General features: G+C 38.1%; 1 protein-coding gene and 1 non-coding gene across 2 annotated transcripts in view; one reads left to right on the top strand and one right to left on the bottom strand.

Annotated features, from left to right (window-relative positions):
• UNC13B (unc-13 homolog B) overlaps positions 1-14948 on the top strand; it is a 353350-nt gene that overhangs the window by 104525 nt on the left and 233877 nt on the right. The gene's annotated exons all lie outside the window — the stretch shown is intronic.
• On the bottom strand, positions 3624-3730 carry LOC122737449. The gene has a single exon (XR_006354283.1). It is a non-coding gene; the product is annotated as a U6 spliceosomal RNA (small nuclear RNA).

Here is a 14948-nt window from a genome sequence, read left to right as displayed (position 1 = left end):
AACCAGAAGGGAAATTGAGCAGAGAAATGTGTTTGCTCTGTAGGTGATCTCTAAAGAGATCAAGGACATTAAGGCTTGTAGTACAGATTGGTGAATTGTCTTAGGATATGGAGTTCTCTACTCATGTGCTTCATTACTAAGTTGCCACAGACTGCTACAAACATAAATGCTACTATTATATTTACTTTTACATTTTATTGAGTAAATATTATGATTATTTCTGTTTGCCTTCCCATTTAGCAAATGTTATATATTTGAGTTAATAGTGTCATTATAACCGGTTTTGCATACCAGTGTGGGGGGGGGGCTCAGGAGCTACCATGACAAGTAGTAGGAGTGTATCTCCCCCTAATTCTCTCCTACATACATCAGGGTTACCCTTATGACCCTGAGAGTTGAGTTATAGCAGCATGGTTGTGGCTGTGACTGGCCTCCCAACCCTGAGAAAACTCCCCAGAATGACCAGAGTGAGGATAGGTTAGAGATGAGCAAGTCAGTCCAGAGGGATAGAAAGGATGAAATGTCAGCACCATGCTCAGGCTATGTAATTAAATAAAAAATAGGTGCAAAGTAATCTTTTTGGAGGGAGGGGCTGGAGGGAAGGAAACAGCATCTTTTTTAAGTCAGCAGTTCTCATGTAGGAGTTAACATTGAGGTAAGCTTTGAAGGAAGTGAAGGATTCCAAGAGGTAGAAATGAAGAGAGAGCACATTTTAGACATGGCAGGTTAGGGGATGGGGCCAGGCATGTGGTGTGAGAAGATAGTCTGTGCAAAGGCACAAAGACAGGAGATGAGATGTCATGTATAGGAAAGAGCAGAGCAAGGAGGCCAGTTTGGGAGTGTGAGGGGCACAAAGGAGGCTGGGGACAGATTGTGAAGACTTTAAATGGAAGACCAAGGTTTGTATTTTATCCTATAATAGAGGCAATAAGGAACCACTTAAGCTTCTTAAATGGGGCAATGACATGAGCAGACCTCTGCTTTAGGAATGTCATTTTGGCAGTTGTGTGGGAAAGAGACCAGCTGATGATGCAGCTGAGACCAGTAAGGAGGCTATTGAAGTTGTCCAGATAAGACCTGGATTAGGATGGTAGCTTTTTGAGTGGAATGAAAAGTGGAATGATGGCAGATTCAACAAGTCTTGGCAACTGATTTACTGCTGAGGGAACTGAGGTTCAGAGAAGTTGTGACTTGCCTGGCACCCTGCTAATTGTTTTTTCCCTGGTATTTATTAATGAGATGTCCTAGATGAATCACAAATTCCATTAATCTGGGGTAAAGAAATATTATGGTTATTAAATTATCTCATTGTTTAAAGTATTAGAATCCTCAAATCATCCTACATATCATTTTTTTTTTTAGTGAGGCAAATGGGGTTAGGTGACTTGCCTAAGGTCACACAGGTATAGTAAGTGTCAAGTGTCTGAGGCTGGATTTGAACTCAGGTCCTCCTAAATCCAGGTCCAGTGCTTTATGTACTGTGCCACCTAGCTGCCCCTCCTACATATCATTTAACCTTTCTTAGATGATTCAGAAGACTGTTAGGAGAATTTTGAATCTGTAAATGAGAGTCATTAACTTAAGGAAGTTATACCTAGAGAACACTGCTAAGCCAGAGCTCTTATGCCTGTAGAATTCTACTGAGGTCATGTAAGGTGTAAGTGTTGAAATACCACAATCCTCTAGATTAACAAAAATGGGCAAACATGCAAGAATTTATTTGTTAAAATTTTTTTCCTTGGAATTTCAGGCAGCTTTTGGTTTTTCCTTATTCTTACCTGAGGAGAAAAGTCCTGATTTTCCTGATCTAGAGTAGGGGAGAAGCTCATATGGGATCTAATGCTACAGCTCAAGAAGCCTACTTTCTTCAGGGATCAATTGATCTTGTGGATTTTTAGAATATTGCTGCTTGAGGGTTTGCGTGCGTTTTTTTTTTTTTTGTCATGTTACACTTTCATTATTAAAGGAAAAACTAACTCAAGAGAAATGCCATTTTGGAGAACATTCTAATTGATAGAATGCTAGATGAAGGTACTAATTTTGTTGAAAATATATAGCCTTGGGGCAGCTAGGTGGCGCAGTGGATAAAGCACTAGCCTTGGATTCAGGAGGACCTGAGTTCAAATCCAGCCTCAGACACTTGACACTTACTGGCTGTGTGACCCTGGGCAAGTCACTTAACCCTCATTGCCTCACAAAAAAAAAGAAAGAAAATATATAGCCTTGAACATGGTTCTTTACTTCAGGTCTGTGAATTTATTATTTTAATATTTTGATAAGTATTTTTCAACATAATTGGTTTCCCTTGTTATCCTATATATTTCATTTTATACAGTTAAAATATTATCTGAAAATGGTCCTTAAGTTTTACCAGATTGTCAAAAGAGTCTATCACATAAAAAAAGTTTAAGAACTACAAAATTTTAGGATATATTTCTTTTTTTGTTTTTTTGCGGGGCAATGGGGGTTAAGTGACTTGCCCAGGGTCACACAGCTAGTAAGTGTTAAGTGTCTGAGGCTGGATTTGAACTCAGATACTCCTGAATCCAGGGCCAGCGCTTTAACCACTGCGCCATCTAGCTGCCCCCTAGGATATATTTCTAAAAAGATGACTAGTGATGATCTAGAAAAGGCAGTGGTGATCATCAAAAACAGATCTTGATATAGCATTTCCTTTTTTGATTGTGGTAATAAGCTGGTAGATTAGGAAAATATAGCTTCTCTAGATTTTATCAAAACATATGACAAAGTCATGCTTTCTCATGGAAAATATGGTAAGATATAGACATTAGGTAGATTCAGAACTAATTGAATAGCTGACCCCAATGAGTTGTCATTAATGGTTCAGTGTCCAGCGGAGACCCTGTTGCTATTTCATATTTTTTATCAATGACTTGGATGAAGACATAGATGATAGGCTTAACTTATTTTTGAGTGACACAAGTTGTGAGGGAGAGCTCATACATTGAATTATAGAGTTAGAGCTGAAAAAAAGATCTTTATAGGTTAGAAAATTAGGCTGAATATAATAAGATAAAACTTAGGATACAAGTGTAGTCTTATGCTTGGTTTTAAAACATGAATACAAGATGTTAGAGGTACAACTGGATAACAATTCATCTGAGAAACCTTTGGGGGAGGTAGATGGTTTAGTAGATTATAACCTCAATATCAATCAGTAGTCTTATATTGCAGCCAATAAGTATCTTGGGCATTAAAACAGATATTGATTATAATGGGGATTAAGAACGTGATGGTCCTATTATATTTTGTCTTGCCAGACAGCATGTAGAGTATTTTGCTAAGTTCTGGGTATAAATAACATTTTAAGAAGGACATTAATAAGTTGGAGAATATCCAGAGGAGTGATTAGCCTTGAGATCATGTTACAGTGGGAATGTTTACATGTATGGAAGGGGATGTGATAGCTGTCTTCACACATTTGAAAACTATCATATGAAAGAGGGTTTAAATTTTGGTTTTGCTTCCTTGCTTGTTCATAGAGAGCAGAACTAGGAGCAATGGGACCAATTTGGGCTTCTTGTTAGGAAAAACTTGCCAACAGTTAGAACCTTCCAAAATAGGTCTTAGGTTCTCCTTCTTTGTATGTCTTTTTTTTTTTTTTAAATATGGAATGCTTCACGAATTTGCGTGTCATCCTTGCGCAGGGGCCATGCTAATCTTCTCTGTATCGTTCCAATTTTAGTATATGTGCTGCCGAAGCGAGCACCATTGTATGTCTTTAAGCAAATAATAGATGACCATATACCAGACGCATAGAAGGAATTCTTTTTCATGTATGAATTGGATGTCCTTCAAATTCTTTTCCAGTTCTCAGGTTCTGTGCATTTTTTTTGTTTGCCTTTTGTTCTCTAGGCAACTGGAAGACATTGAATTTTTTGAGTGAGTTGGTGACATGATCAGACTTGCACAGTAGGAAGATTCTATTGGCAGTGGTATGAAGTATGGTTTGGAAGGGAGAGAGAATATAGGCAAGGAGATTAGTTAGGAAGCTATTACAATACTCCAAAATATACTAGTCTAAATAGCCTAAATTGTTGTGGTGGCATTGTGAATTGAAAGAAGGAGAATAGATGTGCGAGGGATTATTGAGGTAAAATTGAAAGATTTGGGAACTGAAGAAATGTGGTGGGGAGAATGTAAAGGAAAGAAAAGAGTTAAGGATGATTGAGGGTTTGAAATCTGGATGATGGTGCCATTGGCAAAAATAGGTAAGTCTGAAGGAGGGGACAGATTTGATTTGAATATATAGTTTTGGGAGCTATACGTAGTAATTGAAAGTGATAATTAAAGCCATGAGAACAGATTAAATCACCAAGGGAGAAAGTAGAGAAAGAGAAGAGATGAGGCTGAGAATAGAACATTGATGGATTTCTTATACTTGGGTGAGAAGATGATGAGCCACTCTTTTTTTTGGGGGGGAGGCAATGAGGGTTAAGTGTCTTGTCCAGGATCACACACCTAGTAAGTGTCAAGTGTCTGAGCCTGGATTTGAACCCAGGTCCTCCTGAATCCAAGGCCGGTACTTTATCCACTGCACCACCTAGCTGCTCCTATGAGCCACTCTTTTAAAAAATCTTTTTTAATTGTGAACTTAATAAACAACAAACATGACAATTTCAGTATGTAAAGGAAAATGGGAATGGCATGTCAACTGTCAACTTCTGTAATGTACAGTTTGTTTTCCTGTGTATAATTCAAATTTAACATGGTAGTTCCAACATTGTTCTGTTTATCTCAGAATCAAGGCAGCAAGACTTAGTGGATAAAGGCACTGGACTTGGAATTAGAAAGATCTGGGTTAAAATCTTGCTTAGACATTTACTAGCTTTGTGACCCTAGAAGAGTTAGTTAATCTTCCTATGTTTCAGTTTCCTCATCTATAAGATGAGAGAGTTGGATTCAGTGGTTTCTAAGTTACCTTTATGCTCTAAATCTATGGCCCTCTCATCTTTTGTTAACCTTTTGAACAAATTTAATATAATCTTTTGTTACATTTTAAACTCTGAACTCTCTCCCTCCCTCCCTCTCTTCCTCCTCACCCTGCACTAAAGAAGACCACCATTTCTTTCTCTGTCTCTCTCTGTCTCTGACACACATACACAACCATACATACTATGCATACTTCTAATTATCAATACTTTCTCTGGAGGTGGTTAGAATCTTCCATATAGATTCTCTGTAGTTGATTTGAAAGTTTATAATATTCAGAATAGCTTTGTCATTCACATTCTTTGAATAATATTGCTATTATTGTATATGACATCTTCTTGGTTCTGCTCATTTCACTCTTCATTATTTCATACAAGTCATTACAACCTGCTCATCATTTCTTACAGCACAGCATTCCATCACAATCATATACCACAACTTGTTTAGCCATTCCCCAATTAATGGGCATCTCCTCAATTACCAGTTCTTTACCACCACAAAGAGAGCTGCTATAAATATTTTAGAACATATAGATTCTTTCCCTTTTTCCCCATTCATCTTGGGAAATAGACGTAATAGTGATATTGCTGGGTCAAGGGATAATACACAATTTTATAACTCTTTAGGCATAATTTCAAATTACTCTAGAAAATCATTGGATCAGTTCACAGTTCAACCAACAGGATATTACTATTCCAAGATTCTCTCATCTTAAGAGGTGAGCAAATCTTTTTTTTTTTTTAAGTGAGGCAATTGGGGTTAAGTGACTTGCCCAGGGTCACACAGCTAGTAAGTGTTAAGTGTCTGAGGCTGGATTTGAACTCAGGTACTCCTGACTCCAGGGCTGGTGCTCTATCCACTGCGCCACCTAGCTACCCCGAGGTGCGCCAATCTTAGTAGAAAAGGAATAGTCTTATTCATAGAAGGAAAGTGAAATATGAGAGGAAAATACAGTTAAAGTCAAGGGAAGAGAGAGTATTCAGAAAGAGTGGGTGGTTAGGAGTCTCAAATGCTGCAGAGAAGTTTGGGAGAGTGAGGCCTGAAAAAGATCATTCAATTTGCAATCAAGATGTCAGTTACTGAAACTGTGTTCTCTACAATTGCCAGAGTGGTGGGGTTTGAAGGCAGAATGGAAAGGTTTGAGGAGTAGGCAGTGAAGAAGTGAAGGCAGTGAGTATGAGTCAACAATGTAATGTGGAAGCCAAAAAATTGAATACAATCTTAGGTTACATTAAGAGACACAGAACCTTCAGAACAGGGTGATAACCTCAATATATTATACCCAGATCATATTGCATCCTGAAGGATTTGTGTTGAGTCCTAGGTGTCACATTTTTCAAAGGGCTTAGAAAATTGTAATATGTCCAAAAAAGGATGACCAGAATGGTAATAACACTGGAGACCACCCTTCCATATGAGGACTGTTGAAGGAATTTAAGATATTTAGCCTGGAAAAGAGAAGACTTTGGAAGGGGGAGACATGATAATGGTCTTTAAGTGGAACTGAGTGATGAGTAAAAGCTGTAGAGAATCAGATTGGGGTGATATTGTTAGGCAGACTTAAATAGCAGTTAGATGTCCAAAAGCAGAATGGAATTTGAGAAGGGGAAAAGAGTAACTAGGAGGATTAGAGAAAGCTTCATGGAGGAGGTGGCATCTGATCTAAGTCTTGAAGGAAGATAAAGATTCTGAGGGGCATGAATCAGGAATGAGTACATTTTAAGTTTGTTCAAATGCATGGAGATGGGAGATAGAATTTCATGTATGCGGAACAGCACAGTTCATTTTGGTTGTGGTATAGTGTATATGAAGGACAATCTTGTGAAATAAAGCTAGAGAGCAGCTAGGTGGCACAGTGGATAAAGCACCAGCCCTGGATTCAGGAGGAACTGAGTTCAAATCAGGCCTCAGACATTTGACTCTAGCTGTGTTACCCTGGGCAAGTCACTTAACCCTCATTGCCGAGAGAGAGAGAGAGAGAGAGAGAGAGAGAGAGAGAGAGAGAGAGAGAGAGAGAGAGAGAGAGAGAGAGAGAGATTGTTTGAGCTTGAGCTTGAGCTTGGTTATAGATTGTAGAAGGTCTTAAATGTCAGGCTGAAGAGTTTGTATTTTTTCCTAAGGGGCCATGCAGTCAGACTTGTGCTTTAACAAGAGGCAGTGGTGGATAACTGGAATCATGGTGAGGAAGACTTGGGTCTAAATCCTACTTCTGTCACTTCCTCTTTCTGAGATTCAGTTTTTTTCATGGGATTAAATGACTCTGGAGTCACTTCCACTTAAATATATGGTGCTATAGGATTATATTGGCAATTATATATAGGATGAATTAGAGTGGGGAGAAATTGGAAACAGGGCAACCAGTTCGGCCACTGTTATAGTAGTCAAGGTAAGAAATTATGTGAACTAGGGTGGTGGTGGTACATGTGGAGAAAAGAAGACAAATACCAGAGATATCATGGGGATTGAATTTCTGGTTCAGGCAGAAATGAATAAAGCATTAAACTTGGAGTTAGGAAGATTTGCGTTCAAATCTTTCTTCAGATATTTACTAGCTGTGTGACCCTGGGCAAATCACTTAACCTCTGTGCTTCAGTTTCCTTTTCTGTAAAATTAGGGGATTGGACTCAATGACCTTTTATCTCCCTTTAAGCTCTAAATCTATGACACTGACTTGGCACCTGATTCAATATGGGGTATCTAACTTGGCAACTAATTGAATGTTGTTGTTGTTTCTCTTTTGTTCTCAAAGGGGACCATGACATCGCCACAATGTCATGATTTGCCGTGAATTTGATTTAAGTGAGGGAGGGTTGTTCAAGGTCACCAATCTCACTCTCCTCCAGAGCCATGTGGGTAAGATATCCTTATATGGTAAGATATACATCAGGCAGTGTCATGAAATTCGTCAGTGGCAAGATATACATCAGGATGACTGGAGATACCCCCAGATATTTAAGGCAGTTGGGATTAAGTGACTTACTCAGGGTCACACAGCTAGTGTCTGAGGTGAGATTTGAACTCAGGTTGTCCCAAATTCAGGGCCAGTGCTTTACCTATTTCACCACCTAGCTGCCCAATTTAATGTAGTATATGATGGTGAGGGAAGAATCATGGATGACTCTGAGATTATGTTCCTAGGTGAGTGTGGGAGGATTGATCATGCTTTCAATGAGGGAAAAAGGGAGTTTGGAGGAGAATCTGATATGAAAGAAGAAATATAATGTAGTTCTTCTTTCAACTTGTTATGAATAGGGTTTCTAATTTGAAATGTTTTAATATGGCTGTAGCAGTAATCAGACTGACTCATCTAGGGGAAGCTATATTAATTAGGAGTTATTTGAAGATTCATAAAATGTTAATTTTCAAGTGCATGAAGAGATATTTAATGATTAAAATAGTATTTATTTTGGAACATAAATAAATTAGAATGAATTATATAGTTGATTTCATTATGAAGGAACATGTATATATGGTATTAACTTAAAAAAATACCCTAGAGTATGAGAACCCATAGGTCAAATACATATCTTCTTTTAGACTGCCATTCTAAAGAAAATGTGGGAGTTCATTTGGATTTAGGCCATGTTAGTTCATATGGCACTGCAGGAAACTTATATGGCAATGCTACAATGGTTAATAATACCTCAACAGTTCCCTGAACATATTGGTATGGATACTTCCTCCATTGGTACAGATGGCAACACATCTTTGCCTGTCTTGCTGTAAATCCTTTACAGAAGATCAACGGAATCTTCTAGAAGCCTTTTTTGCTTTTTAAAAAATCTTAAAGATACTAAAGTAACACTTGGGCTATCCATCTGTTGTCAGTCGAGTATGGTCTATGACCTGGCCACTTCTTTTTCTGGTTATCCACCTCCAGGATGAGGCCATTCCTTATGTGCAAGTCATCATTGATAGTGTGCTGCAACTTACGCATACCTATTTGTATCTTTCCTTTACCCTTTGAGTCATCTGCAAATTTGATTCTTTTAAGTTCTGGTGTTCCATGATTTCTAGTCATATTGAATTAATAGAATATTTGTTGCATTTTTTTTTTGGAGGCAGTTGGGGTTTTGAGTGACTTGCCCAGGGTCACAGAGCTAGTAAGTGTCAAGGGTCTGAGGCTGGATTTGAACTCAGGTACTCCTGACTCCAGGGCTGGTGCTCTATCTACTCTGCTGCCTAGCTGCCCTGAATTAATAGAATATTTGTGTCATGTTTTTGAGGTAGTGAACATTTTGGAATCTCTGAAATTACTGCAGAGTTTACTAAAAATATTTTAGACCTAACTCTTCTTGTTATTCAGTTCTGGGCCATCTCATTGTGTATACGCCATCCATCTGTCTGTCCGTTCATCTGTACATCTATCTATCTGTCTAACTAGTGGGTTTTTTTTTTTGGTGGGGCAATGAAGGTTAAGTGACTTGCCCAGGGTCACACAGCTAGTAAGTGTCAAGTGTCCAAGACAGGATTTGAACTCAGGTCCTCCTAAATCCAGGGCCAGTGCTTTAATCACTGTGCCACTTAGCTGCCCCCATGCCTATATATTTTTAAGTCAAAGCAAAACCATTTAATAAAATAGTATGAAAAATAGCAATAGGGCATTTCCCCTGTAAATCTTGCCTAAGATACACACATAGATGTAATACACACATGTAAAATATGAATATATGCATATAGATGTACATTCTGATGAATTAACTCAGTGGGTTGCTCAGTCAACCAATAAACATTTATTTAGGACCTACTATGTGCCATGTACTGTGCTAAGTGCTATAGATACCAAAAGAGTGAGCCAAAAGTCACTCCCTGACCTCAAGGAGCTTACAATCTAATGGGGAGACAACATATAAACAAATATATACAAAGTAATCTATATGCTGGATAAGTAGAAAATAATTAAAAGAGGGAAGAATTCTAGTAAACAATGAGGTTTTTAATTGGGACTTAAAGGAATCCATGGAGATCAGTTGGTGGAGTGGAGGAGGAAAAGCATTCCAGGCATGAGAGATAGCCAGAAAAAATACCTGGAGCCAAGAGGTGGAACATCACTTATTTGTAGAACAGCCAGGAGGCCAATGTCACTGAATAGAAGACTGCATTGGAGAACAAGGTGTAAGAAGAATGGAAAGGTAGGAAGGAGCTAGGTTATGAAAGACTCTGAATGTCAAACAGAACATTTCACATTTGATCCTCTAGACAAAAGGAAGACACTTAAGTTTATTGAGTGTGTAGGAGTGGGGTGGAGGTAGGGGTTGATATGATAAAACATGTGCCATACCCCTTTGGAGAGATGTTGCCAAGATAAGACTGACAGATGTTGGCATAAGAGAGGTGAGAGAGTAAAGAAACCAGGATGACTCCTGGAAGGATAGTGTAGCCTTCTATAGTAATAGGGAAGGTAGGGGAGGGGATGATACGGGGAAAGATGATGAGTTTTGTTTTGGACACATTAAGTTTAAAATGTCTACTGGAGATCCAGCTCGAGAAATCAGAAAGGCATTGGAGATGCAAGATTGGAGGTCAGCAGAAAGTTTGGCGCAGGACAGAGAGATTTGCATATTATTAGCCTAGAGATGACAATTAAATCCACAAGTACTTATGAGATCACCAAGTGACGTAATATAGAGGGAAAAGAGAAGAGGACCCAGGACAGAAGTCTGATCTGGAAGTGGATCCAGCAAAGGAAATAGAGGAGTGGTCAGATAGAACCAGATGAGAACCAGGAGAGAAGGTGTCCCAATAAAGAGGAGTGATCAGCAGTGTCAAAGGTTGCAGAGAGGTGAAGGAGCATGATGATTGAGAAAAGACTATTGGATTTGGCAACTAAGAAATCATTAATAATTTTGGAGAATCATAAGGTCAGAAGCTAGGTTGTAAGGAGTCAGGAAGAGAGTAGGTGGAGAGAAAGCACATCCTTATTGCCTTTTTGAGGAGATTAGCTACAAAAGGCAGAAAAGATATAGTGATAATTAGTAGGAATGGAAGAATCAAGTGAGAGGTTTTTTTTTCCCAGAATGATCACCAAAATACCACAATCTAGGAAATAAGTATTTTAATTCACTTTGGTTTTCCTATGTTAATGATTAAGCTAATCTCTTTTTTGAAATTATTGAGGAGTTGTCCAGTAGCATTGTATGGCCATGAGAACTGGACTATAGGGAAAGCTGAGTGCTGCAGAATTGACCATTTTGAATTGTGCTGGAAAAGACCCTTCAGTCCTTTAGACAGCAAGGAGATCAAATCAGTCAGTACTGAAACTAATTCAAGCTATTCACTGGAAGATTAAATACTGAAACTGAAGCTTAAGTACTGTGTTATTTAAATTATTTGTGGCTAGACTGGGTTTTCTAAATTATTTTCTGCTTATATATTAATGGCTATTTAATAATGGCTATTGCACCCATTTTGGCAGTAAGTCTTTATTATTAATTAATATTAAATATTAGTGAAGTATTGACCACATAGCATTTAACACAAGCAGGAGGAAAGCTGCAGTACCATATTTTCTCTCAGAGAGAGTACATGGCTTCAAGCAGGGTTCAGAAGCCCTACATTCCCTACTCTGTCCTAAGATGAGAGCCAGCACCAAGAGAGAACAATCTGAGCCAAAAGAGTGATCCAAGATGGCGACAACCGGAGCCCAGGCTTTTATCCTCTTTTGATGGAAGTGGTCACTATACATTGATCCAAGCTAATTGGCTACCATCATTCATTTCCATTGATTGACATGACTTGAGGGTGATCCAAATTAAAAAGGGCTTTACCTGATATCATCATGACATAATGACCTAATGGGAGGGACCCTCAGGCAAAGGGTGAAATCTAGTCATTAGGTGTGGTATAATCCCATCAGTTCACTGAACTAGACAGAAAAGTCTGTCTTCACCTCGGTCGGTTGTAACTTTAAGCTGGTCCCAAAACAGGGTTGAAACTTCCTCAAGAGCTGGACTTTCTGAAGTGGGGGAGAGAAAGAACTAAAACTGATCTGGCTCCCCCCCCCCCCGGCCCCAAATCCATTATTAATAATTATTTTCTCACAGTACTTTGGCCACAGTGAGAAGACAAGACTGATTGGAAAGGATCCTGATGATGGGAAAGATTGAAGGAAAAAGGGACAGCAGAGGATGATATGGATAGTCTCATGAACACAGTGAACATGAACTTGTTTGCCAAGAGACAGTGGAGGTTAGAAAAGCCTAGTGTGTTATGGTCCATGGGGTCATGAAGAGTCAAACACGACTGAACCACAACAGCGGCTGATAGGCAGTGATATAAGCATTTCATTTATAACATACAGGCAAGACAATCTGGAGAATCCGTGTTCTATTTTGACTATGTTTAGGACATCCTGCAGTCTACTGAGTACTTTTGTTTTTTTGGTTTTTTTAGTGAGGCAATGGGGATTAAGTGACTTGCCTAGGGTCACACAGCTAGTAAGTGTTAAGTGTCTGAGGCCGGATTTGAACTCAGGTCCTCCTGAATCCAGGGCCGGTGCTCTATCCACTGCGCCACCTAGATGCCCCATACTGAGTACTTTTGATGTTGGTTTGTTTCCCTGTTTTATGCCTGACCTGATATTGATTCTTAGGGAATTATCAAACAAAATTATCTTCATGATCAAATCTGTCATGAAATCTTTAATGATCTCACTCTAAGTATGGGGAAAACCTTGTTTGAGAACAGCCATAAGACTGCATTTGTTTTTCCCGGTCAAATTAGTGATTCTTTTTTTTTAAATTTAAAATTACAGCAGATTATTATATTCACTATATTATAGAGTCATTTGAAGGTTATACAGATTTGTCTAGAGGTAATTAAGTGGTAAAGTGGATAGAGTGCTGGGTTGAAGTCAGGAAGATAAGAATTTATATTTGACTTTATCTTCTTACTTAACTTTGTGACTTTTGGCAAGTCACTGCCCACATAACCAAATCCCTGTTTACCTCAGTTTCCTTCTCTGTAAAATGAGGCTATTAGTAGCATCTACTTCACCAATTGTTGTGAAGATCAGATGAGATAAGAAATGTAAATTGCTTTGCAAACCATAATAGTCTATGAACAAAAACAAAAACAAAACAAAAAACCAACAAAAAAATAGTATATGAAGACCTATCTATTCCTTACTTGTTTTCAACAAAGATGTCCTTGATAGGCCATTTTCATAAAAATTTTGTGAAAAATCTTGATTTATTTATTTGGAATTTTATTTTCCAAATTACATGTAAAAACAAATTTTGACATCAATTTTTTAAAACTTTGTGTTCCAACTTCTCTTCCTCCCTCTCTCACCACCCCGACCCCCCAGAACTCAAGCATTTCAATATAAATTATACATGAGTAGTCATGCAAAACATCTCCACATTAGCCAGGAAAATAAATTTTGTTTTGTTTTTGCAGGACAATGAGGGTTAAATGACTTGCCCAGGGTCACAGGGTCCTCCTGAATCCAGGGCCGGTGCTCTATCCACTGTGCCACCTAGCTGCCCCTTGTCTTTAATATATTATTTGTTATTTAGGATGGCTCTCTGAGAGGGGGAGGAGGGAAAATAGTGGTGATGTAAAAACCAAAAACCGTCAAGAAACACTTTTTTAAAAAAAGAAACTCTGGCAAATCTATTTCATTTTACTTGTATTTGTTGTCCTTCCATTTTCAGCTGCAAATGTCCTTGGGATGACCTATTGAATCTCATACCAGTTTTTTTGCAGACTTAATTTCCTCAACTGCTTTTTATTCCTTTTGGGATGATATTGCTTAAAATCTTCCATCCTCTTTTGTAATGTTTTGAAGATGAGGTTGTGCTCTAAACTTGTCACTGGTCTACCTTTTTTCTCTGTTTAGACAAAAGATTATGTTTCTTTTTTTTTTTTTTTTTTTAGTGAGGCAATTGGGGTTAAGTGACTTGCCCAAGGTCACACAGCTAGTAAGTGTTAAGTGTCTGAGGCCGGATTTGAACTCAGGTCCTCCTGACTCCAGGGCCGGTGCTCTATCCACTGCGCCACCTAGCTGCCCCAAGATTATGTTTCTTAGCTTACAAGGTTTTTGGATTCCTCTCTTTTTCCTCATTGTGGTGATTTTTTTCCTGATTAAATAAGCTTTTCTATAAATGATGATCAATTGAGCTAATGTCTTTGCTTTTGTTCCTTTAACATTTTATTTTTGTAGACAACAGCTTAAACCATCTATAATTAAACAGTGACTATAATCACATGAAGTTGGGGGAGGAGGGTCTTTTCATATTTCTTCCTATAGTTTAATATGGTGTTTTTCAGTTTTGTTGACCTGATAGCAAACTAACCACGGATTCACAATTGACTGTTATTATTAGAAATTTCTTTTTAACATTCATGACAGATTACCTTCATCATAGTAGTTGTACTATTAATATTGATTGAGGAATTTTCATGCTGATAAAACTACTATATATTCTATGACTTAAAAATGGATTTTTATATTATTAATCACAGCAGCTTCTATGCATGTTGGGAAAATAATGCATATGTGAGAGACATAATTTAATCAGTCTTTAAAAGGTCTGTTTGCTTACTTTTTCTGAGTCATACTGAATATTTTGTTGTTTCTAAATAAAGATTAAAATGACAGTATCTAGAAAGTATATAGCTTTGTAGAATTCTTACAATAATTATGTAGAATTCCAATAACTTTATCCTCCACCTATGGTCCTTGATCCACAGGTTGGGAATCCTTGATGGGATTTATTTTGTTTAATGTTCATCATATTTAACACCCAAAAAATCTCTTTTTGAAGAAAGTATATTGTAGCAGCCTTCTACTTGGTCTCCATGCCTCAGGTCTTTCATCATTCTAGTTCATCTTACCCAGCGCTACCAAAGTAAATTTCCTTAAGCACACACCTGACCATGTCACTCCCTTACTTCATCAACTCCAGGCTCCTTATCATCGTTAGAAGAAAATATAAACTCCTCTGTTTAGGTGTTAAAGTCCTACACGACTTGGCCCCAATGTATCTTTT

The sequence above is a fragment of the Dromiciops gliroides genome, chromosome 1, assembly GCF_019393635.1.
Source record: "Dromiciops gliroides isolate mDroGli1 chromosome 1, mDroGli1.pri, whole genome shotgun sequence".
Lineage (NCBI taxonomy): Eukaryota > Metazoa > Chordata > Mammalia > Microbiotheria > Microbiotheriidae > Dromiciops > Dromiciops gliroides.
The sequence above is the reverse complement of the archived record's forward strand: the minus strand, read 5'-3'. Positions and strand labels throughout refer to the sequence as shown.